The following is a 25,247-nucleotide window of genomic DNA, read 5'->3' on the forward strand; positions in this document are numbered from 1 at the left end:
GGCAGCAGCAAACATGACTGCCTGGGAGAAAACTGAGGGGTTGGACGGTTGAAAGCAGAGGAAGAGGTGGAAAAGCAATGCAATGTGTTTAGGTAAGGAATTTCAGAACTCTTGGATAAGGAGGTGGTGCATAGGTAGTTTATGGCATGATCAAGGGTATGACCATCTTTGTGTGGAGGTAAAGTAAGATGCAGGAGCAAGTCAAGGGAAGTGAGTAGATTCAGTGTATTTGAAGGAGAAATAATATGTATGTTTGAGGACAGGAGTGGAAGTGGAGAGAAAAAATTCAAGCCAGGTCCCAAACTCACTGATGAAGGAAGAGAAGTGACCAGGAGTTCTATAGACAACAGATCTCCGTATGACGTTGGGTAGTAGATATGAAATGCAGGGCCCTCAAAGAAGGAGATGTTACTGGGTGATGGAGATGATGGGAGAATGTGGAAGTATCAAAGAGGAGAAAGGAGTATTCTAACTCTGCTGTCTCAAGAGGTGAGCCAAGGGGCATGAGAAAGCATGTAGCCAGTACTGAAAGGGAGGGAAGGCAGGATCCGAATGCTGCCAAGTTCTCCTGAGGGTGATGGTGACTGCTGAGTAAGGAGGACAATCCAGTTTCTGCGTATTTCCTAGTTGTATTGTCAAGGATTTCTTCCCATTTCTTTCACTGACTGTGCAAAGCATTTGTCCGTTTAGTTTCCTTCACTTTGTGGAAGGAGGACAGCCAACTTACTTCAGTAAGTTAGAGATCAGTTAGAGGCTACTCACGGTAAGGAGACTTCCTGTGCCCCAATAAATGAGAGGTAAATACCCATGGGTTGAGAGGAACAACTGAACAAATGTGTTCAAGACAACACACTTCTCTTTCAGTGAAAGCTGTCTCTGAAGAAAACCTTGCCATCAGATTCCGTTTTGGCACGGGTTAGTTCCTCTCGGTTACGAGCCGAGGATCTTTGGCGTGTAAGGCGATGTGATAAGCAGTACCCCTGTAGAATGAAAAGGAGGCGGGGCGGGAAGACAGGGGAAGAGACAGATCCCGAGAGAGAGACAGAGACGGAGAGAGTCAAACAGAAGATTACAGGTGGAGTCTTCGAAGCTGTAGACTTTGTTCCTTATTTTTGAACAAGGCAGAAATCCTTGAAAAACGGGACCTCACAACTGAGGTGGAAGGCGAAATGCTCCAAATGTTAATGAGAAGGGGATGAAGAGTATCTTTTTCTTTTCAGGTGGTTCCATGGTGTAATGGTTAGCACTCTGGACTCTGAATCCAGCGATCCGAGTTCAAGTCTCGGTGGGACCTTTATTTTCTTTCTGCACATCCTTTCTTGATTCCCGGTTAGTCTAGGTACAGTCATGGCCCCAGACCCTCTCCTACTTATTTTTTCTGGGTCCCATGCGAAGCGTTGGCAAGAGAGAACCGGAAATGTACGTGATTTGTTACGTATGGGCACATCATGTGTGGACGGAATTGAATCTCTGCTTTGATTCCCGGACTTCTTGCATCTTCCAGGCTCGGTGCGAGTCAAGGATTCGTCTTTGCTTGGGAGGAACAACTGAACAAATTGTGGTACGTGAATGTGGTGGAATAGGACTGTGCTGTAAGAAACAACGAATAATCACGAAGGACTACAGAGAAGCATAGGATGATTTCCACTCTGATGCAGAATGACGTAAGCAGAGGCAAGAAAACAGTATTCACAGGAACTTCTACAATGTCAGTGGAAGGAGCGACAACAAAACATTCAGAAGTGAATGTTGCAAAATTATAAAGAACACGTTCCCAAAGAAGAGATGTAAGACATCCCCACCCGCACATTTTCGGAGGTTAGTGGTTATGATACCATTTCACATCATTTTGCTATTGTTTCTCCTTTTTCGTCTTTGTTTTTTTCTGTAAAGACTATTGCTCGTTAAATGGGATGGTTTTCTGGAGGAGCCCGGGGAAGAAACGGGAAGAAATTCTGAGGATCTGAAAGGTATCGATAAAAATTACGTATTTTAAATATTAAAGGAGAGAAGAAAGGTTGCATTCCTTTCGCCCCACCTACTGGCACAGGTGACTCAGGAAGACTTTGCCATAATCGGTCGCAGTGGTTAGCTGGGGTTGGTGGGTTAGTTCCGAGCCGAGGATCTTTGGCATGGAAGGCGATGTGATAACCCCCAAGGGGATTGATTGATAGTGTGAGTTCACTAGGAGGAGTACTAGCATGGGCTTTCTGGGAGTATCCCTTATAAAAGGAGCTGGCCCGTACGGGGATCGAACCCGCGACCTTGGCGTTATTAGCACCACGCTCTAACCAACTGAGCTAACCGGCCCCCGCCCACTTCTGTCTTTTGTCAACCCCCACAGCGATATGACGGAAAAGGCCTGCTGCGCCTCTAACAGCGTTGCTTATTCTTCATCAACGAATACATCCGTTAAATATGTATTAAACAGACTACTATTTGCCAATCACTCTCCTAACCCCTGGAGATGCAAAGAGAAGCAAAAGACAGAGGAACTCACAATCTAACAGAGAAGACAGCAAGCAAACATATATCTACAAATGAAAAGAGGGAAAGTACTCCAATTAAGAGGGATTGGAAAAAGCTTCCTGTGAAATATGCGATTTTCGTTGGGAATTGAAGCCAGGGCAGCCACGAGTCAGACTGGAGGAGGGAAACCCTTCCAGGCACGGGGGTGGGGGTGGGGGTGGGGCTGGGGGTGGAGGCAGTTTAGTCGTAATAATCCGGTACTGAGAGGCTTGGCAGGGCGAAATCTGTGGTAGGATAAGGGGCTGGGGAGTCAAGAGAAGAACACAGTGAAGAGTTATATGTTAGTTCGCCAAGGCAGCAGCAAACATGACTGCCTGGGAGAAAACTGAGGGGTTGGACGGTTGAAAGCAGAGGAAGAGGTGGAAAAGCAATGCAATGTGTTTAGGTAAGGAATTTCAGAACTCTTGGATAAGGAGGTGGTGCATAGGTAGTTTATGGCATGATCAAGGGTATGACCATCTTTGTGTGGAGGTAAAGTAAGATGCAGGAGCAAGTCAAGGGAAGTGAGTAGATTCAGTGTATTTGAAGGAGAAATAATATGTATGTTTGAGGACAGGAGTGGAAGTGGAGAGAAAAAATTCAAGCCAGGTCCCAAACTCACTGATGAAGGAAGAGAAGTGACCAGGAGTTCTATAGACAACAGATCTCCGTATGACGTTGGGTAGTAGATATGAAATGCAGGGCCCTCAAAGAAGGAGATGTTACTGGGTGATGGAGATGATGGGAGAATGTGGAAGTATCAAAGAGGAGAAAGGAGTATTCTAACTCTGCTGTCTCAAGAGGTGAGCCAAGGGGCATGAGAAAGCATGTAGCCAGTACTGAAAGGGAGGGAAGGCAGGATCCGAATGCTGCCAAGTTCTCCTGAGGGTGATGGTGACTGCTGAGTAAGGAGGACAATCCAGTTTCTGCGTATTTCCTAGTTGTATTGTCAAGGATTCCTCCCCATTTCTTTCACTGACTGTGCAAAGCATTTGTCCGTTTAGTTTCCTTCACTTTGTGGAAGGAGAACAGCCAACTTACTTCAGTGGATGGATGGATGAGTTAGAGGCTACTCACAGTAAGGAGACTTCCTGTGGGTTGGGAGGAACAACTGAACAAATTGTGGTACGTGAATGTCATTGAATAGGACTGTGCTGTAAAAAACAACGAATAATCACGAAGGACTACAGAGAAGCATGAAATGATTTCCACACTGATGAAGAGTTAAGTAAGCAGAGGTAAGAAAGCAGTATTCACAGGAACTTCTACAATGTCAGTGGAAACAGCAACCACAAAAAACATTCAGAAGTGAATGCTGCAAAATTAAAAAGAAAATCCCCGGCTACATTCCCTCCCCACCCCCCACAAAAGAGAGCTGTACAAAGACATCCCGATTCGCATTCTTTTGCTGAAAAGGAGGTCCACGGGATTGGAACGTTCCATATCTTTTCCGACTTCTCTGTACGTTCAGTTTTGCTATGTTTTTCTTTCTGCCGCCCTCCCACCCCCCACCCTTCATAAAGACTATCGCTCGTTAAATAGGACGGTTTTCTGGAGTGACTGGGGGAAGAAAGAGGAAGAAATTCTGGTGAACTGAAAAGTATCCATTTAAAAAGTGAAGGGAATGGAACAGGTGACTCAGGAAAACTTATGGTGCTCATCAAGCTGGGATTTTCTTGATTTCTTTCATTGAACCGTAGGGTTCGGGAGGGGTTTTATATGTGAGGTAGGAATCTTTACTACGGAGGCGAGTGGGATTTGTGGGTGTGTGCCTTGTAAAAAGGACTGGCCCGTACGGGGATCGAACCCGCGACCTTGGCGTTATTAGCACCACGCTCTAACCAACTGAGCTAACCGGCCCCTCACGCCTACTCTCCTCTCGTCATCCTCCACATAAAGAGTCCAGAAAAAGTCTTGTTGGATTCCTAGAACTGTCCTTCGTTTTGCCAAATAAATCCACTTCAGCAGGTCACGGACTCTTTGAGCACTCTCCTCCTACACCCTTTGGCACGACAGAACCTGCCTTCCATTAACAGACTTTTTCTTTCCCGGGGAATCCCCCCACTCCCCTTTTTTCCCCCAGTACCCAGCAGATGTGCAGGAAGGAAAAATAATGAATGCATATGGTGGCCCTTGGTCTGGAGTCAGGGACACCTGAATTCAAATCTGGCATCAGACACTTACTTGCGGTGTGTGACCCTGGGCAAGTCACTTAGCCACTGTTTACCTTAGTTCTCTGAAGCATCTTTGCCAAGATTAACCCCAGAGACAGTATGGTCCACAAGGTCACAAAGAATCCAACACGACTTAACAGCAATGAATTTATTATTGTTGGAACTGGGAATTTATCATGCCATTCCCTACAAGTGTTTTGGAATGACTGACCCAGTAACACTATCATGCTGCTCAGAGTAAGACTATGTATGAAATTATTTATAGAAACACTTAAAAAAATTCCAAATAATCTTGATCCAAGGGAAGTGGGTGTCCATTGATTGTAGAATGGCTGGTTAAGTGCCACATGAATACAAAGGAATATAATTGTGTGCTGAAAGACATGGGGAGAGGGATGAATTCAGAGAATCCTTGGAAAGACCTGTAGGAACTGATGCAGAGTGAGTAAGCAGCAGAACCAGGAGAACAAGTTGTACAACAACTGCACTAATGGAAAGAAAAATAACTTTCACTGATTTCAGAATCATGGCCAATGCAAAGCCCAATCATGATTTCTCAAGACTGCTCATGAGCCTTGTTTCCCACATCGAGTTTTTTTTTTTAAATTCTAGCCAAAAGATGGGGTCATAAAAACCTCAAATAACAATTAATTCTTTACATTCTCCCCCTTTGTTTCATCAAGAAACATGGGGTATTTCCTTGATGGAACAATAAATAATAAACAATTATTAAACAAAAAAATAACAGAATACCAAAACCAATGCTAATGAACAATATAGGAAAGGGAAAATACATAATACAGATGATGTATATAGTAACAGAAGGAAAAACAAAAAAGACAAAAATGTCCATTTAAAATCCTTAAAACCTTGTCTTCAAAGGAGGGTTGAGATGTCATCAGGGGAACTGGACTCTGGTCTGGATTCTGGCTGTCTCTGGATTCTAAGTTGTGTCTGGAACTTTTGGGTTTTCATTAATCTTTAGTATATCATTGTCCAGAAATGTTCAAATTAAATAATGAAAGTTCTTCAAAATATACAAAACAAATTTAAACTTGATATATACAGCATATTCGAGTCCCCCCTTTGGAGGATACTCATATCCATATGCAGTACAAAATTGAGACAGTTATGACATTACTAACACTTTTTACCACTACATGTCTGGATCAAGGCCAAATTTAGTTATGTGTCCCTGATGACACCTGAAAATGTTATGGAAAGGTTACCTTACCACATTTTGTGGTGCATAGACATCTAATTATTGTGCTAGGCCTCAGGTGGATGGATTCTGACCATGCCACCAGATTGAGTGAAAAAGCCAAGTTAAGTTAAACCAGGTTCATGTGTTAAGGCTAACATGACACCAGACCATTTTTGGAGTGAGAGAGGAAGAAACTGGACTATGTCCAGCAATTGTGCTCTACATAGCTGCTCTCATAAGCAAACTATGGACTTCCTGAATGTATTTGGCTGTCCTCTCAGCCTCCATCAGGGTATTTTACATGTACCTGTCTCTCCTCCTGTTGTACATATATTCTCTTTAGGGCCTGCAACCTGAAGTTGAACCATCTCCATTAAGCTCATTGTAAGAGCAATTAGTCTCTGAAATGGTAAGTTTCTATAAATCATAAATCTCGTTTAATTTCACCAAAGACAATATGATGGTAAAAATGCATGCTACACTGCATAACTTAGGATATATTTGAAATATATATAATCCCAAACCATACCCAGAGTATACATAGTTACAATGACATACAAATGATAAATGAATGTAAATGGCTGATATTATTAAACATTATTACAGAATCTTCATTAAGCAAGTAAACCACATCATCTTGTCCAGGAATTCTCTATCTAGTACAATGACAATAACAGATACTTGAAATGATAAGCAATTTATCAAAAGGAAATAAAACATCACCGAGACTCAATATGTTCATTGTCTTATAAATCAAGCAATAAGGTTCAATAACCCTTTCTAGAAGACAGAGCCATGTGCTCTTGGTGGAGAAGTTCTTCACCTGTAGGAGGAAAAGCTTGTTTAAGGTAAGAGCTTATAATGCTAGAATTTGGGGTACACCACATTTTTAAACGGGTTCCCCAATTCTCTGCATGCCAAAGTGGCAGGGGTTTCTGAATCATCATTGATTCTTCTAATGCTGTCATAATGACCATTAAGGTAGAAAATATGGGGTTCGTTAATGTTGGCTTTTTCTGTGCCACAAATTTGCCACAGAGGTTCATTCAACTGGTGAATGATTACATTCAGTTGGTTATGTTTGGCAAAGGCTACAATGGCATCATTCCCAGCACAAGTACCAGCTTTTTCAAATCAGCAACATATTCTTCAAAGGGAATATCTGTTTCTATAAAAGACCCAAAGTCTTTATGACTGAGCATATAATTAGCAGTTTCTTGTCTGTGTTTGAGATGGTTTCTCGAACAACCTTCTAACTGGTCTCTGAGGGCTCTGAAAAGACAATTTCCATCTCCTGATACCTTATGGAGTTTGAGTCCCAGGGTTTGCAATTGAGTGATAATGCTTGAAAATTGGAACTATCTATTACCCCTGGGCTCCATTTGGTTTCTTTGCTCTTTAGCAGCTGGTTGAGTTTTATCTGAAATTGACCCACAAATAGTGCAGGCTTTATGTGGGAACAATGAATCCAAGATTCTTTTTCTCCAATTTTAATAGCAGTAGGAGTTGTCAATAATACCCAAAAAGCAAATAATAGTGTAGGAAAATGCCCAGAGCAGCAAAACTCACAGAAGAATGTGCTGAAATCATCTTCTAACCAAGAACGGCTTGGAAGGTCAGGAGGAGGGAGCTGCTGTGCTAATACAGGAGTCAAGCCCAATCCCACAGTCACCCTGACACAGATCCAGTCCCAGGAAGGCTTCACCAGAGAAGGAGACCCCCAGAGCCTCTGAATCAGCTGAAGCAGTGTCGTCTGGAACTAAGCTCACAATCTGGTGAGTGGGATGAGCCCTGGGCAGGGGGGAAGACTACAGGGGTCTATGCTGGTGCTAAGGCAGAACTTGGATTTTACATCCCTGTGGAGAACCAGGAGGTAGGCTTGAGTAGCAGTGGCCCAGGTAGGGGAGGGGCACAGGCTTGTCGGAGCTAACAACCACAACACACAAAGCTGGTTGATTAGCAAGTTGGTATGAGGTCATCTAAGGACCTGGGAACAGGCTGGGAGAGTGAAGAACCTGATTCTCTTTAAATCATACCACCTGGGACTTCTTAAGCTTTGAATATTGCAGCCTGGAAACAGTGCCCCACTTTAAGGAGCTAAAAGTCGAGTAAAAGAAAGGCAAGATGAGCAGACAGAGAAACGTGAGGACCATAGAAAGTTTCTTCAGTAACAAGGAAGACCGAGGGGCACCCTCAGAGGAAGATGTCAACATCAGGGCCCCTATATCTAAAGCATCCAAGAAAAATATGAATTGGTCTTAGGCCACAGAAATGCTCAAAAAGGACTTTGAAGATAAAGTTAGAGAGGTAGAGGAAGAAATGGAAAGAGAAATGAGGGAGATGCAGGAAAGACATGAGAAAAATGTCAACAGCTTGAAAAGTCAAACTGGCCAAATAGAAAAGGAGGTACAAAAGCTCTCTGATGAAAATAATTGCCTAAGAATGAGGATTGAACAAATGGAAGCCAGTGACTTTATGAGAAAGCAAGACACAATAAAGCAAATCCAAATGAATAAAAAAATAGAGGGCAATGTGAAATATCTTCTGGGGAAAACTGCTGACCTGGAAAATAGGTCCAGGAGAGATCATTTGAAAACCATGATCAAGGAAAGAGTTTAGACATCATCTTCCAAGATATTCTCAGGGAAAATTGCCCTGAAATTCTAGAAGAAGAAGCTAAAATAGAAATTGAAAGAATTCACTGATCACCCCCAGAAAGAGATCCCAAAAGGAAAACTCCTAGGAAGATTATAGCCAAATTCCAGAGCTCTCAGGTCAAGGAGAAAATATTGCAAGCTGCCAAAAAGAAAGAATTCAAGTACTGTGGAGCCCCAGTCAGGACAGCACAAGATCTAGCAGCTTCTACATTAAAGGACTGGAGGGCATGGAATATGATTTTCCACAGGGCAAAGGAAATGGGATTACAACCAAGAATCACCTACCCAGCAAAACTCAGCATAATCTTTCAGTGGAAAAAAATGGGACTTTAATGAAAAAGAAGACTTTTAGATATTTGTGATGAAAAGACCTGAACTGAATGGCAAATTTGACTTTCAAATACAAGACCCTAGAGAACCATAAAACATTGGAGCTGGGGGACATATCTAGGGTTGTACAGTGGGCAATTGTTTTGTGTCTGAGGCTGGGTTTTGGCTGGGATCCCCTTGGGTCCAGGGGTGATGCTTTGTCCACTGTGTCACTTAGCTAGGTGATGACATCTTTAGAGTTAAATTGAGGGGTGAAGGGAATTTACTGGGGGAGGGGGAAGGGCAGTGGTGAAATCCTACATGAAAGAAACAGGAAAAGGCTTATGGAGTGGGGGAAGAGATGGGAGAGGAGCAGGGCAGTAAATGAATTTTACACTCATCAGAAAAGGCTCAAAGACCTAAACTCATCAGAGCTGTCTCAAGGAGGGACTAACAGACACACCCAATTGGGTGGAGTAATCTATTTAATCTGGGCAGTAAATGAGCCTAACACTCATCAGAATTGGCTCAAAGACCTCAATCTCATTAGAATTGGCTCAAGGGGGGCAGCTAGGTGGTGCAGTGGATAGAGCACTGGCCCTGGATTCAGGAGGACCTGAGTTCAAATCTGGCCTCAGACACTTAACACCCTTACTACCTGTGTGACCCTGGGCAAGTCACTTAATCCCAATTGCCTCACTAAAAAAAAAAAAGAATTGGCTCAAGGAGGGAATAATGTACACACTCAATTGGGTGGAGTAATCTCTCTAACCCTGCAGGAAAATAGGAGGGGAAGGGGATAAAGACAGAGGGGCAAAAGAAGGAAGGGCAGAGTGAGGGAGGGGACAGACAGAAGCAAATCCCTTTTGAAGAGTGATAGGATGAAAGAAGATGGATAACAGAATAAATATCATGGGGAAGGGAATAGGATGGAAGGGAAACAGTTAACAATAGTAATCATGAAAAAGAGAAAAGGGGGGGAAATGGTACAAAAAATATTTATAGCAACTCTTGGTGGAGGCTAAGAATTGAGAATCAAGGGAATGTCCATCAATTGAGGAATGATGGAAGAAGCTGTGCTATATGATTGTAGTGGAATGGTCTTGTGTTACAGGAAATGACAAACAGGATAATCCCCCAAAAACCTGGAAAGACTATTGAACATCGATGTATAGTGAAGTGAGCAGAGCTGGGAGGACATTGTGCATAGTGACAGCAGTATTATTCAATGAGCAATTGTGAATGACTTAACTACTCTCAGCAATGCAATGATCCAAGACAATCCCAAGGAACTAATGAGGAAGCTTACTATGCACCCCTATAGAAAGAACTGATAAAAAGAACACTTGTGGATTGTACATATATAACCTGGTTGCAATCTTGTGAAGGGTGGGGGGGAGGGAGGGAGAAAAATTTGGAACTCTAAATCTTATGAAAATGAATGTTGAAAAGTACCCTTACGGGGCGGCTAGGTGGCGTAGTGGATAAAGCACCGGCCCTGGATTCAGGAATACCTGAGTTCAAATCCAGCTTCAGACGCTTGACACTTACTAGCTGTGTGACCCTGGGCAAGTCACTTAACTCCCATTGCCCCGCAAAAAAAAAAAGAAAAGTACCCTTATGTGTAACTGGAAAAAAAAAATACCCGAAAAGGTCCCTCCCAAGTGGGCTGGGTCCCACTGGTCCACTGAAAATTCTTAATATATACATTGTCTCCAGGACTTAAATCATGCAAGGAAACATCTAAAGGACCAGCTTGTACAGCAACTTCTGCTTCATGGAGTTCATGTAGCCTAGTTTGTAGTTCCTGTATATAGGAAGCAACAGAAGTATCACCTCCCACCAGTGATGTATAGACTGGGGAAAAAGTTTTAGCTTGGATAGGAGGGTGACCAAAAAGCATCTCAAGGAAATGTGTGGAGTTCTCCTCTTGGTCTACTGCGCAGATAGAATAATGCCAAGGGTAGAACATCAGGCCATTTTAAATGGGTTTCAGTACATAATTTGTCATTCATGCTCTTAAGCTCTTTATTCATATATTCAACTTGACCCGAGGTTTGAGGGTGGTAAGGAGTATGAAATCTAGGAGTTATTCACAAGAAAGAATAAATCTGGGAGAGAATTGAATCTGTAAAATGTATACCTCTATCAGAGTCAATGCATGCTGGTGGCCTAAAGCAAGGAACAATCTCTTTAAGGAGAGCTTTGGTCACAAAGCCAGCAGTTGCTCGTGGGGCAGGAAAAGCCTCCACCCATCAAGTGAGCTGGTCAACAATAACAAGGCAAAATTAATATTGTCCTGCTTTGGGCATAGAAATAAAGTCAGTTTGTAGATGTTCAAAAGGTGTATATGCCAAAGGGCACCCTCCATATGCTTTAACACGGAAGGCACGTTGATTGTAAGATTGACATGTGGAGCAGCCCAAACAGATTCGAGATGCTGTGTTAGTTATACCTACTGCTAACCAGGTCCTTCTGAGTCCACAATGCCTTGTGTGCTAAAATGCTCTTTCTTGTGAATAGAGAGGCATACCTGGTGATAGAATTTCTGGGGGAGAAGTGGTTTTCCCTCCGAAGACATCCAGACTCCATTGATCTGTTTAGCCTTGAATCTCTTTTTCCTCCTTTCTACTTCAGAATCATGAGTTAGGTGGAGAGAAACATCCTCAGAAGGTGAGAGGTTAAATACATGTTCAGGGGCTTCTAAAGCAGTGAACTTAGCTGCTAAATCAGCTTGTGCATTCCCCTTTGAAACAGGATCATTATTCCCTGTGTGTGCAAGGCAATGTACAATTGCTAGAGCAGAGGGAAATTTCAAGGCAGATAGGAGGTCCTTGATAAGGTCTCTGTTAGCAATAGCTTTGCCAGAGAATGCTAGAAAGCCCCTCTATAGCCAAAGCATGCCTACAGCATGGCATACACAGAAGGCATATCTGGAGTAGGTATAAATGGTAGCGCTCTTCCCTTTGGCTATGTTAAAGGCTTGTGTAAAAGACACAAGTTCAGCAGCTTGTGTACTGAAATGTGAAGGCAGAGAAGGTGCCCAGATAATATCATAATCAGAAACTACAGCAGCCCCAGTGAAACGTGTGCCATCTTTCATAAACGGAGAACCATCCATATAGAGGACAATATCAGGGTTCTCTAAAGGTGTATCCAAAAGATCATCACGGGGTTTCTCAGCCATATCAACTGAAGAGGCACGGTCATGCAATGGCTCCCCTGAGAGTGGTAAGTTTGGGAGCAATGTTGCTGGGTTAAGGACTGTACAGCATTTTAAAGTGATATTTTCATGACCTAGCAGGGTTACTTCATACTTAGCCAGCCTTTGATCTGAACTTGTGTTCTATGGTGTAGTAAGAGGGCCTCTACTTCATGGGGACATTGTATTGTAAGAGGATTACCTAGGACCAAATCAGAAGATTTTTCTACCAAAAGGGCTGTAGCTGCCACTTCCCTGAGGCAGGGTGGCACCCCAGAGGCCACAGAATCTAGTTGGCTGGAATAATAAGCTACTGGATGCTGGACAGGTCCTAATGATTGAATCAGAACCACTTAGCTGCCCCAGGAGGAATTCATTTAAAAAAAACAAAGAACACTTGCTGGGAACTTGTGAACTCATTTAGGTAGGAAATAAGTTCAGTCTATCTCCTTTCATGATATACTTCAAGTTGCAAATGGCTGCTCCACTCAAATGTATCAGGTCACATCATTATCCATTAGAGGAGGTGGGAAAGAGTTACTTTTCATAATCACAGTTAGGTGGTATCCTAAAACAAGCTATTTTTGCTTTAATAAACTATTTAGGGGGCAGCTAGGTGGTGCAGGGGATAGAGCACCGGCCCTGGAGTCAGGAGTACCTGAGTTCAAATCCAGCCTCAGACACTTAACACTTACTAGCTGTGTGACCCTGGGCAAGTCACTTAACCCCAACTGCCCTGCAAAAAAATAAATAAATAAAATATTTAAATGCTTCTGCAGGAACAAGATCAATGCAGGCAATTTAAGAATGGAGACTATGAACTATAGAAAAAGATTATATCTATTAATTTTAAAAGGAAATTGATACACAGGAAATACAGGAATTCATTAATCTATATAAGAGGAAGAACCATTTGCCAATTAACAAAATATGTTATTACATCACTGGGCATGAATGGTTTTCAAAAGAATTTCACCTACCTAATGAAATAGTGCTGACAATCATAAATAATAAGAAAAGTGCAAACCAAAACAATTCTGTGGATTCTTCTAACAATGAAAAAATTGGAAAAGATGACAAATGATGAGAATAGTCAGTTTTGGAGAGAGGCATTAAAAAGGAAGGAGTATTAATTTACTAGTGGTGGAGCTACAAGTTGGTTCAACCATTCCGTAAAAGAATTAGAAATTATATTCTAATAGTCACTACTGTGTTCATCCTTTCATTAGCTATAATATGATTATGATAATTTTTTTCTTTTCTTTTTTTTTTTTTGGTAAGGCAATTGGGGTTAAGTGACTTGCCCAGGGTCACACAGCTAATGTCAAGTGTCTGAGGCTGGATTTGAACTCAGGTCCTCCGGAATCCAGGGCCAGTGCTCTATCCACTGTGCCACCTAGCTGCCCCAATTATGATAATTTTTGAATATATTATTCCTTTTTCTGATGACCTTTTGGATAGTTATTTCAGGGCACACACATCAATGGAAATATGGGGTGAAAAGATATGCTTCTGTGAGAAAATAATGGGATTTGGCAGATACTCAAAGGCTCACCTGGAGATTAATCTAAACTGATTGAATTGAGAGTGATTGACTTTGCTGATTAGCCTACTTCAATTTAATTGGATCGTAACCACACCTGGCTGGCCCTTAAGGAGGTAGTGTTCTCAGAAGCTAAGGACTTTGAACTCAACTTGAGACCACCTTCAAGTCCAGTGAACCAATGGATTTGGATGATGACTACCAATCAGCTTGAAGCAGCGTGTAAGGACCGCCTCTGCTCTCGACCTATAAAAAGCTTCCACACTCAGTTTGAGAGGAGTTCATGGATTGAAGCAGGCTTGTGGCAGAGGACCTGAAGAAGAACCAGACCAGGCTAGAACTCTAGGGTAGATAGGCCTTTTCTAGGGTAGATAGGCCCAAAGACTGATGCCAAAGCTTCTAATTTAAGGCGACCACACATTTAGATTTTAAACATTACACTTCATTTTGGAAGTTTTACTGGATACTGGGAAACTACTTTCTAAAATAATTCTAGGAGTTTGCAATTGTACCATAAATGGACAAAGGCATCTTTTCTTTACAACCCCATCAGCACTTTTCATTGCTTTTACTTGCTATCAATTAATTAAAATTAGTCCATTAATTTGTACTTACTTGATGAGTAGTTCATATCTTACAGTTGTTTCCATTTTTATCCTTTTGATTATAAATGGGCCTGAACATCCCATTCCACCCTCACCCCCAATTTATGCCCTTTGTAGCTAAACTCCTTCAAAAGGCTGACTACAATAGGTGACTCCACTATCTCTTCTCTTACTTTTTTTTTCTTAGCCTCTTATAATCCACTTTTCCAAATTATTCCACTGAATGCTCTCTCCAAGGTTATCAGGGATTTCTTAGTTGCAAAATTGAATGCCCTTTTCTCAGTCCACATTCTCATTGATCTCTCTGATGCCTTTGACACTGTTGATCACTCCCCCTTTCTCCTTCTCCATGATATTCGCTTTTTTTTAGTTTAGTTTAATTTTTTTGGAGGGGACATCATTCTCTCCTGGCTCTCCTCCTGACTATTTCACTGCTACTTCTCTTTCTCATTTTCTGGATCCTTCTTTAGATTACTCCCTCTAACCATAGGTGTCCCCCTCAGGGTTCTGTCCTGGGTCCTCTTCTCCTTCTATACTACTTCACTTGGCGATTTCATCAGCTCCCATGAATTTCATTATCATCTCTAGGCTGATGGTTATCACATTTACCTATCTTGTCCCAATCACTTACCTGTTCTCTAATTTCCTGTCTCCAACTGTTTTTCAGACATCTTGAACTAGATGTACAACTGGCACCACAAACTAAACATGTTCAAAACAGAACTCAGTATCTTTCTCCTTATTAAGCCTTCCTTCTTACTACCTTTCCTAATATTGTAGAGGACAACACTTTCAGTTTCTCAGGCTCACAATTTAGGAGTCATCCTGGACTCACTTTTACTCCAGTCTGTTGCTAAGGTCTATCGATTTCATCTTTGCAACACCTCTCAGATACATTTCCTCCACACCTCTGACACAGCCACCTCTTGTTACCTCATGCCTGTATTTGCAATAAGCTGCTCCTGGATATATCTGCCTCAAGTCTCTCCCCATTCTACTCTATCCTCTATTCAGCCACCAAAGCGATTTTCTTAAAGCTGAGGTCCTACTCAATAGTCTCCAGTGGCTACTTATTGCATCCAGAATCAATGCAAAATGCTCTGTTTGGTATTTAAGGCCATTCAAAACATGTTCCCTTCCCTTTTCCACCTTTCTAATCTTTTTACAACATCCTCTTCCTCACATTTTCTTTGATCTAGTAATATTGGCTTCCTTGCCCTTCCATAAACAACATGCTTCACCTCTCAGTTTGGAGAATGTACCCTAACTTTGCTCCATGCCTAGAATGCTTTCTATCCTCATCTTTTCCCGTCATCATGTCTACCCGCTTCTCTGGCTTCCCCTAAGTCTCAACTAAAATCTCATTTTCTACAAGCTTTTCCCAATCCCTCCTAATTCTAGTGCTTTCCCTCTTTTAATTATTTATCCTGTACATAGCTTGTCTGTATAGTGTGTAATTTAAGATTCTAAATGTGGATTCTAATCTGTTCCCCCAGTTTGGGGGAAAACTGACTAAAATCACTGATAAAAGGAGTTTAGATTTTTAAGGGTTTATTAGAAAATAGAAAGAAAAAGATTGAGAAACAGAATTCCAACAGCCTGGCATTCCTATCTTTCCTCAAATTTCCTGTGAAGTCCTCTGCCACCACCACCACCAAGTCAGGAACCCCAAAAGCGCAAGAGCTCTCCCCGCAGGCTCCCTCCCCTCCTTCCTGTCTCCTCCCAGAAAATAGGAGGCTCCTCAAGTTGATTGGCTGGTAGCCTTGATAGACAGCACCCATGAGCAAACGTCATTTCCTGACGCCAAGGAAAAGCCACAATGCCTTTGAGGCATTTCCTCATGGTGGAGCTTTCCCACAGCAAGTCTCTAGTAGGTGGCATCATTCCAATCATTACAATTGATACATACACACATATATGTGTGTGTATATATATATGTATGCATGTATGTGTACACACAAATAAATAGCCAAATAAATGAATGAATGAATAAGTGTGTGTGTACACACACACACTCAGAGTTGCTTGTCTCCCCATTAGATTGTGAAGTCCTTGACGACAGGGACTGTCTTTTGCCTCTTTTTATATGCCCATTGCTTAGCACTGTGCACAGGACATAATAGAAGCTTATAAATGTGAGTGGTTGATTTGGGGGGAACAATTTGTGTTTTTCTTTCTTTGAAAATCCGTCTCCTCCTAACCTATGACTCTCCATTTTTGGCCTGGGAATGAATTCTTCCTTACATATGTTATGTGACAAAATTTCCAGATGTTAGATGGGAGTAGGGAGAGAATATTGTTGATAAATTGGGAACCAGTGACCTTACTTCCCCACTAGGGACATCCCTATCTATCAGCAGGCTGCGTTATTTAGTTCTAGTGGATCATAGGTCTAGATAGCACGCATAAGTACTGACCTGATATAGGCCCTAGCTGGGGAAGTTTCATCCAGCCTCCTTTTGTGAATATCCGAGATGGGATGTACAAGGGGAGAAGCCGGCAGTGGTTTGAGAAATAAACATAAGCTGGAAATTGACTGAGTAAGAAGCTTCAGTGGAAGCCGCCAGGGAAGAAGCCCTTGCCCGGACTGGCATGAAGTGGGAGGAAGAGACGTCAGATGGTCTATGTGTGTGTGTCGATTCAGGCACAAGGTCAAGGTCGAATTTAGAATCTCCAAGAAATATTCCGTAACTTGCTAGATTCCATAAAACAAACAAACAAACACAAAACACGTACACGACAACAACAACAACAAACCCAAACCAAACCGAAACCAGGCAACAAATTTCAGGTACGAAGAATGAAGTCTTCTCCCCAGCGGTGGTTTCCGTAGTGTAGTGGTTATCACGTTCGCCTCACACGCGAAAGGTCCCCGGTTCGAAACCGGGCGGAAACACGTTTCTCATGGATTGCCTTTTGCCAGACCACATTACCTCTCAGACACACCTCTCGGAAATAAGTTGTTAGGGAAAATGGAACAAACCAGACAGGAATGTCTATGTTACCTGCCTGGCAAATAGTTCAAGGTGTTCTGTATGAATTCGAGGAAAACACAGTAACACCCAGTATTCGCCCTCCGGCCTCCCCATCCCCATCCCCCCCCACGCTCCCGGTCTCTCCCCAGATGTCGTAGAGGGAGAAATGTGTGTGCACCCTCGCCAGAAATATGTGGCCTGGGGCCGTGAGAAGGTCGACAGGTATGTTTTACTTCGTCATCAATGTAATAACAACCTTTCTTCCCTGTTAGACCTCACAGTAGAGGACTGCACCGCCCTCTTCCGGTTCAGTTATCCAGGCACGAAAACCCCAGAACACCATTCCTTTCCATAGTAGGTGTTTCGGTTCCCTAGTGGTGTACAGAAGAATATAAAATAAAAAAGACATTGCTAAGTGAGAATTTCTCACCCCTCCCTGACGCTTGGCTAGGTGCCGTAGTTGGTAGTAACCCCGGGCCAAAATTCCTAGTAGCCACTCCAGTTTGGCTCCTGGAAGCTACAGGGAAAAATCGAAAAAGAAACTGCTCGAGGTGGTGGTTTTATAGTATTTACAGTGGAAATCTGTTCCTGGTCTCACAAAGAGCGATTTGGTCACAGGCAGGAGTGCAATATTGCAGCACGCTGTGTTTCTGTCTTTGACTCCGGGCACTTAAAAGTTTGTTGAGCTGAGTAACTGAGAACCATCAAGGTCCTAAGAATATCGTAAACCGACAAAAGACTCACCCAACGTGGGGCTCGAACTCATGACCCTGAGATTAAGAGTCTCATGCTCTACCGGCTGAGCTAGCCGGGCAAAACCCTACAAAACTTCTTCCTCTGCTCTCCAGAAGAATTATTAGCGTTAGTTAGGACTTATGCTCCGGAAAATAAAACTCACAACCACCTTCGGTCTTCCTCTTTCGCACCGGATTTTCGCTTACTTTAGACCCTGTGCCACAAGAAGGCTGGGTAAAGAAAGGTTAAGAGGGAAGAAGTAGTGAACATGGAGGTATTGATAGGCCGGGTAAAGACAGGTCTCCAACTTCTCAGTCCATCTTAGACACAGCGTTTTGTGCCTGAAAAACAGGACTTTGGGTTTTTGGGGTTTTTTGCTTGCCATCCGACCAAGCTTGCTTAGAGACAACATTAATGCATAGTGAACCCAGCCTACTCTATGGGTCTTCAGCAGGTTGAGTAGGTGAATAGGAAAAAGGTCACTGGTTTTGGTAATGTAGGACCAGACGACAAAGAGTTCAACCTATATACAAGTCAGGAAATGCACAAAAGGGCATGCGCAGAGTAAAGTCAGGAAGACTTTACTTAGGGTATGACTCCTGCCCTCAAAAAACCAAAACTATTCTGAAGGGGGCAATACAAGAGGGAAGGTGTTCCAGGAACCAGGGAAGTCTGGGGAGAACAGATGGATCAACTCTTCCTTGAAATTATGTTTCCTGATGCCTTTGGACACAAAAATAAAAGCAACTTCTCCAACTCCTGTGTTTGCTTCTTCAAACTACTTTCATTAATCTGCAACATCCCTTTGTCTCCTGGGTTCCTTTAGATCAGTAAGATCAAAATTGATGTGATTCAGTTCCTTCAGTACTATATCAGCTCCTTTGTCCTGGACAAAAACATTACATTTATTCAGAGCTTTAACTAAGTTGAGATGATCTAGGAATTTTATCAGGGCACCAATCCCCAGAGGGGCATGGAGTTGAATTTCCAAGCTGCCAGGATCCCAGTCCAGATGCCCTGCTGACCCTGCACCTCCAGTAACCAGGGGGGTTCAGCTTCTCTTCTATTGATCAGCACTCCACCCTCCCACGACTACACATAATGATCTATTGGACTGTACCAGATAATCTTCTTTCACAGCCCTCTTCCCTCTACTCCCTTTGCATCTGGAGTTAGCCCTTTTCACCCCCTCCTTGCCTTCCAGGACCCAGTTATTAGTGTTCTCTTTATCCTCAAATTGCCTTGGATTTACAGACTGAATCTCCACCTCCTGCATGGAGAATCCCCATAGCACAAAAAAAACTCTTCAAGAACAGAGAATTTTCTTTTCCTCCTTATAGAAAAAATGAAAATCTATCTGTGACGCTTTGCGCGTAGGAGACATGGAAGGACTGTAGAAGTGATTTGATTGATCAGCATCCTAGGTGGGACTTGAATCTAGGAGCCTGTAATTAATGAAGTATCACATTATACCAACTGAACTAGATAGGGAGCACTGCTAAAGAAACAAAGTAAGTTCTAACCTGAAAGAAAATTAATGCTGGATACCATGTTTTTGTATTGATACAAATAGAAACATAGGCTTAGAGGTAGCTGGAAGGCTATCTTAGAGGCCATCAAGTTCCATTTATTTTACTTAATTTTTTTTTTCCAGGGCAATGAGGGTTTAGCGACTTGCCCAGGGTCACACAGCTCGTAAGTGTCAAATGTCAGGTCGGATTTGAACCCAGGTACTCATGAATCAAGGGCCAGTGTTTTATCCACTGCACCACCTAGCTGCGCCCCCCCCCCATTTATTTTACAGATAAGGAAACTGAGGATCTGGAAATGACTTGCCCAAGGTCACAAAGGTAGTAAGCACCAAAATCAGGATGTGAAATCATGGCTACTGGCATTAAACCCAGCTTACTATTTTCATTAAAATGCAAACAATTTAATTGAAACTACACCGAAAGATAAAGATACTGGCCCACATAGGTTCTATTTCTGTTGTTTCCAGGCTCAGGAATGATCACCATGGGAGTTTTTTCTCTTTAGCCACTGACTCACAGCAGTTGAAAAAGTAAATAGGAGAGTGTATCACATTGGATGACAACAGAAATCCAGAAAAGCTAGTATGAAGAGAAAATGATAATGATAGAAATGATACTTAAATAGTTCCAGTGAAAATCAGGACCATTGGCTTTCAAGTTCTGGGAATTAGCTATTCAACCACAGGACTACCTTAAGTATTGTTATCTTTCACTACTTTGCCTTGACATTTGGAGTGCTTGCAGTTCACACAAATTTGTAGTTCCATTTTCTCAAGCAACTCTTCTTTGTTCAATAAGAAATGATAAGGTCTGCAGTTAAGTAGACACTTATATTGATGTTCCCCTCCTCTTTCCCTTCTATCTCTCCTTTTGACTTGAAGTCAAAATCCATCAGTTTCTCAACAATGAAGGCCTATCTCCATCCCTTCTCTCTCCTCAAAACAGTCATCTTTGTCTCAGGAAACTGACTGCTCTGTTGACACAGGAAAATTTCTACTTTTTTGAGGATGGGGGTTTAGTGGGAAATGAAATAAGCAGAGTGGGAAACTGGCAAATGTCCTGGAAATCAAGAGATGTCTTCTTTTGATTACTTCTCAACTGTACCTTCCAAAAATACACTATCTCCAACCCTTTCTCACTCTGGCTTCAATTCTCTCCCCCAACCCCACTCCACCCTGCCTCCAGCTCTGGTTAATCCAGGACCTGTATCCTAAAAGATACAACTAAGAAAGAGGATTCTACCAAATTCCATTCTCTGGAAGGCCCCAGATGGGGAAGGTAACAGGCTATCACAAGGGAAAGAAGAAATCCCATTTGAGGTCAATGGCAAAGACCTTGACTGATTTTGATGGGTTTGTATTTTTTGTTTTGTTTTATGAAATCTTCTTCATGCCAAAACAAGCAACTGTCCAGTTACAGGGAAAATGTTTTGGAGGACAACAGATGGGGTGACAGTTGCCAAAGACCTGGTATCTCCAGGTTGTAAACAGTAGACTCCATGTGTTGACTGTGTGTTGCAGGATGAGTGGTTGTGAGCATCATGACCAAGCTAAGTACATGTTCTGCCATTTCCACTCTTATTTGGTATTTCTTTCCTTCCCTTATCCCACAATCCCAGCTTTTCTCAGAACTTTTTCAGTACCAGGAGAACCACAGGGCCAAGTGGTTTGGTTTGACCATGAGAAAACTTTTCTTGTAGCTGAGGATTACTCTGGGATAGAATGCAGTCCTAGGAAAAAGGAGAGACTGAATAAAGTAGTCTGGTTTTTCACTTCACTACAAACATTATAGCCACCACACCACTGAAATGAAACACAAAAAAGCAGCAGAGATAAAAGCCTCATTCTTCAAATATGAAAATTGAGGTCCTGATTCACCTCATATTCTTGGTGCAGGTTAATGAACATATATCATATTATATACATACATATATATACACATGTGTGTATATATGTTAAGGCTAAAATTCTAGCTAAACTATCTAAAATCTAATGAGTGGTCACCAATAAATTATAAGCTTTAGCAAGAGTTAGACTTTTAAGCATTTATTAAGGAGAATAAGAATTTGGTAAAGAGAGAGGAAAAGGCCTGATTCATCTATCTATTAAAGGGAGAGAGCATTCCCAGCTCCACTCTCAGCCAGAGTCTACACAAAAGAGCCTCAATCAGAGTGCCAGGCTCCCCCTTCTTCCTCCCACAAGCAAACATCACTTCCTGACGTCAAAGAAAAGACTCATGGTCTTGCCCTCAGAGACCTTCAGCTCATGGTGGAGCTTTTCTACAGTAACTTTCCAGCAGGTGGCATCATTCCAATCATTACATATAAAAATATAGAAATATGTATGCCTATATATACATACACATTTATATGCACATATATTTATATATTAATTAATTAATTAATTCATTTGTTTGTTTATCTATTTGTTGATTGATTTGTTTGTTTGTTGATTTATTTCCTCAAGGTATTCTCCCAACTTAACCTGGACTGTATTTATAGGCACTTCCCTTCAGAATCAATAAAAGCCCATCTCTATAAGAGGAAGTCCCATAAACTGGGACACTAATCCACTGTTGGAGTTGTGAATGGATCCAACCATTCTGGAAAGCAATTTGGAACTATGCCCAAAGGGCTATAAAACCACATACCCTTTGATCCAACAATACCACTGCTAGTTTTATATCCCAAAGATCCCCCAAAAGAGAAAAAGACCTATTTGTAAAAAAATATATATATTTATAGCAGCTCTTTTTGTGGTGCCTAAGAATTGGAAATCAATGGAATGCACATCAATTGGGAAATGGCTAAACAAGCCATGGTATACAATTGTGATGGAATATTATTGTGCAATAAGAAATGATAAACAGGAAGATTTCAGAAAGGCCTGGAAAGACATATATGAACCAATGTCTAGTGAAGTGAGAAGAACCAGAACGCTGAGTACAGTGATAGTAATATTGATGAAGAACTGTGAATAACTTAACTATTCTCAACAAAACAATGATCCAAGACAATCCCAAAGGACTAATAATGAAGTATACTATACATCTCCAAAGAAAGAACTGATATTGATTGAACGCAGATTGAAGCATGCAATTTTTTCACTTTCTTTTAAAAATGTTATTCAAATTTTCTTATACGAAATGACTACTATGGTAATGTTTTGCCTATTTGCCATGTCTAAGGTATATCTGATTGCTTGCTACCTCAGGGAGGGGAAAGGGGAGGGAGGAAAGGAGGGATAGAATTCAGAACTCAAAAACTTAAATTAAAAGTTTATTATTTTAAAAAAGAGATTCCTTTCCAGACATATCTCTTTTGATTTGGGACAATGGGGGTTAAGTGACTTACCCAGGGTCACACAGCTAGTAAGTATCAAGTGTCTGGATTTGAACTCAGGTACTCTTGAATCTAGGGCCAGTACTTTATCCATTGTGCCACCTAGCTGCCCCTCCTAGATGTATCTTAATACGGTCATTGCTTGGACAATGTTTAGATTTTTTTTTTCTCCTCACCCCTACTTGAAATATTGAGTTAATGAGAAGCCTACCCAACCTGGCAGAGAATTTTTGTAGTATTATAATGTTTTTTTTTTTTTTTAGTGAGGCAATTGGGGTTAAGTGACTTGCCCAGGGTCGCACAGTTAGTAAGTGTTAAGTGTCTGAGGCTGGATTTGAACTCAGGTACTCCTGACTCCAGGGCCAGTGCTCTATCCAGTATTATCATTTTAAGAGTATAGCTCTAGTAGTAACCCTAGAAGCCAAGGCAGTAGCTGTCCTTTGGAGATCCAACCCAGGAGTGTTAGTGCAAATTGTGAAATAGCTCAGAGTGCTTTAAAGCAATCTTCCAAATGGTCATTGATAAGTTGGAAACAACATATCATGAACATTAATATCAAAGCATTTCCCCCATAAACCTGGGGAGATGTACTCTCCCATCAGTAAAAAGAATGTGTATCAGTGAGAAGAATGGGGCATTGTAGTATTGATAGTCACACAAGTGACCCAGATAAGTAATCCTTCTTATTCTGCAGGACCCCAATGTCCTTTCTCTTCTACTTCTCCCTTTTTTGTGGTATCTTTGCTGGAAAAGTCACTCAGTCTTTGGACATGATTCTCTCTACAGATGTATGTAACTTGACTTCCAGGGCTAACTCCCTCTCTCTGGCTAACTCCTCTCTCTCTCTCTCTCTCTCTCTCTCTCTCTCTCTCTCTCTCTCTCTCTCTCTCTCTCTCTCTCTCCTCCCCCCCCTCTCTCTCATTTATTCCCTTGACACCACTGTACTGTATGCTGCCATGGAGTGTTGAGAAAAAATACATCCTCTTCCCTTCCACCAAATGCTCCTAAGGACTGGCTCCTAAGAGTTATATTAATTAACATCTTGGAAAATGTTTCTCTCTGTAGAGATAGCTGGCTTTTTTAAAGCCATAAGGCTGATCCTTCAGTCAACTAGTAGTAAATAACCCTGTAATTTCATCAATTTGATGAGGAACTTCTTCCTGTCTCTTAAACAAGTAAACTATAAATGGGTCTTTATACTTCCTTTACAAATAATGAGTAGGTAACTCACAGTTTCACATCTGTGATTGGATATGTATCTATTAGGGTTCCCTCCCTCCAGGTAAGTTAGGCTCGTTCTTTCTCTAAAATACAACAAAGCTGTCCCCACAACTTTACTGGGACTCAAGCCATGTCTCCATTTATACAGCTTCCTGGTGACCTTGGATGACATGGAAGCACCTTTCTGGTCACTTAAAAGCATATAAGAGACTCAAACTTGTGGAGTCAGGACTCTTCAGCTTTGAAAGTTGCTCCAAGGGCAGCTAGATGGTGCAGTGGATAGAGCACTGGCCCTGGATTCAGCAGGACCTGAGTTCAAATGCGGCCTCAGACACTTAACACTTACTAGCTGTGTGACCCTGGGCAAGTCACTTAACCCCAATTGCCTCACTAAAAAGAAAAAAGAAAGTTGTTCCAAAGACACAAGAGTCATATCACATGTGATCCAGAATACCTGCATGGAGACAATGTGGGTTGCATCTACCCAAGCAAAGTGTCATATCCTTGTTGAATATTATTCCTGTACTAAAACTAAGTCAACCTCCTCTTGTAATTTTAGAGGTCAATTAGCATCTGATATCTTTGTATGCACACCAACAACCTACCTCAATAACCTTAAACAGGGGCAAGATCTCTTTTCAAAGTCTGTCTGACTTAGGGTTAGAAAGGCCATATTACTCCTGGTTCATTCTTTAAGGGACCCTATACCCCTGAATCCATCTATGAGACCCTACAAAAGAAATCCTATAAAAATTGTATAGGTCTCAGGTACTGCTTTTCACTTGATCTAATTTTTTTTGGTAGAGATTCTCAATAAACATTTTTATTTCAAGTTTTGAGTTCCAAATTTTATCCTTCCTTCCCTCTCCTCCTCCCTCCCTGAGGTGCTAAGCAATCAGATATAGGTTATACATGTGCAAATATGTAAAATATAACCATATTATTCATTTTGTATGAGAAATCAGTCTAAATTTTGATTAAATAAATAATTCAATTCAAAGACCTGCTCTGTGTCAGGTCTGTATTGTTTTTCAGTCATGTCCAACTCTTCATGACCCCATTTGGGATTTTCTTGGCAAAGACATTGGAGTGTTTTGCCATTCCCTTTCCATGTCATTTGACAGATGAGGAAACTGAGGCAAATAAGGTTAAGTGAATTGCCCAGGATCATATAGCTAATAAGTGTTTGAGACCAGATCTGAATTCAGGAAGATAAGTCTTTCTCAGTCCAGGCCCAACACT

The 25,247-nt window shown here is 41.8% G+C and overlaps 5 non-coding genes across 5 annotated transcripts; 2 read left to right on the forward strand and 3 right to left on the reverse strand.

Annotated features, from left to right (window-relative positions):
* Positions 1–1,222: 1,222 nt before the first annotated feature.
* TRNAQ-CUG lies at positions 1,223–1,294 on the forward strand. Its single transcript has one exon. It is a non-coding gene; the product is annotated as a tRNA-Gln (tRNA).
* A 942-nt stretch (positions 1,295–2,236) lies between these two features.
* TRNAI-AAU lies at positions 2,237–2,310 on the reverse strand. Its single transcript has one exon. It is a non-coding gene; the product is annotated as a tRNA-Ile (tRNA).
* Positions 2,311–4,294: 1,984 nt separating this feature from the next.
* TRNAI-AAU lies at positions 4,295–4,368 on the reverse strand. Its single transcript has one exon. It is a non-coding gene; the product is annotated as a tRNA-Ile (tRNA).
* A 12,657-nt stretch (positions 4,369–17,025) lies between these two features.
* TRNAV-CAC lies at positions 17,026–17,098 on the forward strand. The gene has a single exon. It is a non-coding gene; the product is annotated as a tRNA-Val (tRNA).
* Positions 17,099–17,918: 820 nt separating this feature from the next.
* On the reverse strand, positions 17,919–17,991 carry TRNAK-CUU. Its single transcript has one exon. It is a non-coding gene; the product is annotated as a tRNA-Lys (tRNA).
* Positions 17,992–25,247: the final 7,256 nt, after the last annotated feature.

This window comes from Dromiciops gliroides, chromosome 4 (genome assembly GCF_019393635.1).
Source record: "Dromiciops gliroides isolate mDroGli1 chromosome 4, mDroGli1.pri, whole genome shotgun sequence".
Taxonomy (NCBI): domain Eukaryota; kingdom Metazoa; phylum Chordata; class Mammalia; order Microbiotheria; family Microbiotheriidae; genus Dromiciops; species Dromiciops gliroides.